General features: G+C 34.4%; 1 long non-coding RNA gene across 1 annotated transcript; it reads right to left on the bottom strand.

Annotated features, from left to right (window-relative positions):
• Window positions 1-1,043: 1,043 nt before the first annotated feature.
• Window positions 1,044-3,382, bottom strand: LOC145824681 (uncharacterized). The gene is made up of 4 exons (XR_014366634.1): window positions 2,224-3,382; window positions 2,050-2,142; window positions 1,763-1,828; window positions 1,044-1,288 (listed from the first exon to the last, which is right to left on the bottom strand). It is a non-coding gene; the product is annotated as an uncharacterized LOC145824681 (long non-coding RNA).
• Window positions 3,383-3,722: the final 340 nt, after the last annotated feature.

Genomic DNA, 3,722 nt, shown 5'->3' on the forward strand with positions numbered 1-3,722 from the left:
AACTAATATTCATACACCAAACAACCGCTCAAATTATGGTTGCTGTTTGAATAAAAAAGGGGAAGTGCTCAGGAAGTTTTAGCTAGCCTGATATATATGCGTGCGCGCGCGTGAATATAGCTCAGACTTCCTTTATGATTGTGACATGTGGATATGCGTGATTAGTTATTAATTCAATCTTTCATTTTAGTCTACTCTTAATTAAAGAAATTTATTAAGAAAATAGGGAAAAAAATACAAAAGAGGACAAGAAGTGCTTTACAATCAAACAAGTATCTATGAGCAAAAAAAAAAACAAAACAAGAACTATAAATCACGCAGACACCCATTCACTAGTAATCAGAAAGAGCTGGACCCCTTTGAACGGAGGGATTCAGAAGCCTAAAATGATGTCAAAATGCGAACTCTATCCCACATAGAATCCAAGTCCCCAAATTTCTCTTACAAAGTCCTTGCATTCCTTTCCAACCAAATGACCCAAGAGAGAGCAAATACCACACAAAGCCACAACACTTTTGCCCTTTTCTTGCCCCCAAAAACTTGAAAATCAGTTGAAAGCATGCGGATACTTGCTGCTGGAGCCACTCATGGTGAATTAACCAAAAGAAAGAGTTGATGCCATAACCTCATAGCTAGAGGGCAGTGTAAGAAAAGATGATTCAAAGATTCCTCACCCCTTTTACACATGATGCACCATTGAGTATAAATATAGCGATTGAGTCTTCTCTTTTGAAATGTATCATTGGTCAGAATGATACCTTGTGCATTGATTCAATTAGTTGAGTCTTGTGCTGATTCTCTCTTTTTATTTATTTATTATTTTTTTTAATTTGTTATTTTTTTTAAAGAATCTTCCACAGTTCACAAGTTCTTTTCTATTTTTATTTTTTCAGAGGAAGATTTTAATTCTACGTGGTGTGTTTTTTGTAATGTAGTTTCCTTCCATGGCATCCTTGCAAGGTGCTCTGCCTAATGTGGCAGCTCCTGCTGGCTTATTGCACACTTCCGGCCTCGGTACTCCTTCACCAACAAAGGCAGTCAAATTACCATTGTCAACCTAAAGTTACTACTATTATGTGGGTGTCTTGTTACAGGTCAAATTCTAAGAGAGCCAATTCCCTGAAAATTGTATGTGCATCAGTTCTAGCTACAGTAATTACTTAATTGATACATGAGTTGCTGTCAAGTATAGTCCGGGCTGGTATGCTGCATCTTGGCCCATGCCTCTCATTTCTTGGCCAGCAGCTTCAAATGCCCAATCCGATACATGAATCATGTCAACCAACACCTGAAAAGAGGTGAAATATGCTTTATGGTATGGACTTCTAGTACACAATACATTGAAAAAAAAGGCAAAAAAAACATTGCATTCTTATTGGTCTTTATGTATGCAGTATACCAAAATGCAAAAACTAGGCATTTTTTATGAAATGCAAATGTTTCGCTATGATGACTTCCTAAATTTTTGTGACTCTTTGTTTCGGTTAATACTCGAGGAATCCATAAAAGATATAGCTTCTCTAAAACTTCTAATCTAAGAAATTTTACTTCCGACATGAAGTAGCTCCAATATATTAGTTGAAGACTCAAAATGCATATGAGAAGTACAACTTTCCTTTTCTCTCTTGCTCAAAATTTAAAGATCGTCCTTACGACTATACTTGCATGACTCAAAAAGACACTCTTTTCCTTTCAATATTATCCTCTAACTACCTTATTCTTAGTCAATAGCAAACTCAATAATGATATCAATAGAATTTACCCCATATTTTGAAACAGGAATCCCCTGTTGAGCCCGTAGTAAGTGTGCTCGTCTCCGTTTTAACCACTGCAAAAGGGAGGCCCGAAATAAAGTCCAAATTGCATGTTTTGTGTATAGTAACATCATTATTGGAAATACGCAGTGGGTGAACATGCCGAAACAAAGCATACAATATTAAGGATAAAGAACTTGAAAAAGAGGTTTCACTTGAGTCTTTGGAGAACAAGGTAATTTAGAGCCATTTAAAAGTGATCAGAAAATATTGAAGTGCAGAAAGTATAACTAACCCCTCTTATAGACATGCAGGCAATACAAAGGAGTCCACGGTAGCTAAAAAGCAAGCAAATAAACAAACCCCATTTCTGACCTTCTTCAGGCAACTGCAAGATTTAAAAGCATACCATATTTTAAACACAATCCCACAAATAGGATTATAGGGGAAAAACAAATGCAAAACTTACACAATTTCTTGCTCTAGTGAACCACAGGGTACCAATAATAGTCCACACCCACAAAAATGGATTGAGCAGCACAGAGAGAATTGAAAGAACCACTAATCTTCCACAAAAATGTGCTTATCTTTGCTACCATCTGAAATCGCTAAAATTGATTGAAATTGAGAAATGAGAATTCAGTGTACAATTTTGGCATAGACAAGGTGCCTCTAGACTTCAGATACAAGGTAAATGAACACTCTAAAACACCTCTGTAACCTTAGTAGAAGATTTCACAAACAAGACCGCAAATGTATATGATGAACAAATAATGGGCAAATGGACAGAACCAAGTTTACTTAATCCAAGTTACTAAGAATTCATGTAAACTGCCTGACATTTGACTGATGTGACAATAGCATTGTGCAATATCATCAGGGCAACAAGCTTTTTGCACATGGAAGTTTTTTTTCTTTTTTCTCAATGAGTTTGCGTTAGAAAAATCATTAGACTAAAAATTTTATGTCACCCATATGATCTTCATTTCAAAAATAGTAATAACCTCAAGAGTCCAAGTGAACTATGTTTTTAATCCCATCAATTATTCAATTCCATTTTACACCTATAATTTTGAATCTAAACAGTAGTAATCAGATGAAGAATTAATGAAACCCTAGCTTCAATTCCTTTGTATACGAGGCTTAGATTACACTAAGGTGAGAAAAATTCCAAGATCCTAGAATTGTGCAGAGCTCATTATTAGAAAACATCAATACACACCAATGTAATCAAAAGCTAAACTAAAATGGGGCAACAACAATAATTGGTGAAGTGAAATTCAAAATCTCAAAAAACAACACTAAAAAAGTCAAGAAAATCTCAAATCTTCGTACAATTAACATCGATCACACTCGTGATTCAAATTCAGAATTTTAACAAGAAAAGTACAAAGCTGAAGATACAATCAAATTGTGAATCAATAATTGAACAATAGGGCGAGCAATGATGAAAGATACTCAGTGGAGATGTCAACCATCAGAATCACGTATTTGATACTCTCCTCCACCATTCGATGGATTGATTGATTAATTGAAAGAATGATCGATTGCGAGATCACAGAGAGAGAATGCGAGATCGAGAGCAATCGAGAGAGAGAGAGAGTTGGGAGATCATGAGAGAGAGAGACAGAGAAATCACGTATTGACACAAAATCAATTTTTTATATGGGAAAGTCTTCTTGTTGCCTTGAACCCTAATCAAACCAATAATTTATAGCACTATTCTCCCTCTTGTTTTTTTTTTTCTTCCAAATTTTGGTAAACTGCTACTTTATTCACATGTTTATTGAAATAGATGATACAAATATGTTTAGAGATTTATTTTTATGTTTGTATAAAATCTTAAAATTTTGTTTGGATTAGAAATTTAGATCGAAATTTAAAAATACAGAAGGAGAATGTGATTGAAATTTAATTATATTTTATTTATTTATTTTTTTAGTAATTTTTTAGAGTAGTTAAAATTGG

Source organism: Camellia sinensis, chromosome 4 (assembly GCF_055761805.1).
Source record: "Camellia sinensis isolate YWXY chromosome 4, ASM5576180v1, whole genome shotgun sequence".
NCBI lineage: Eukaryota > Viridiplantae > Streptophyta > Magnoliopsida > Ericales > Theaceae > Camellia > Camellia sinensis.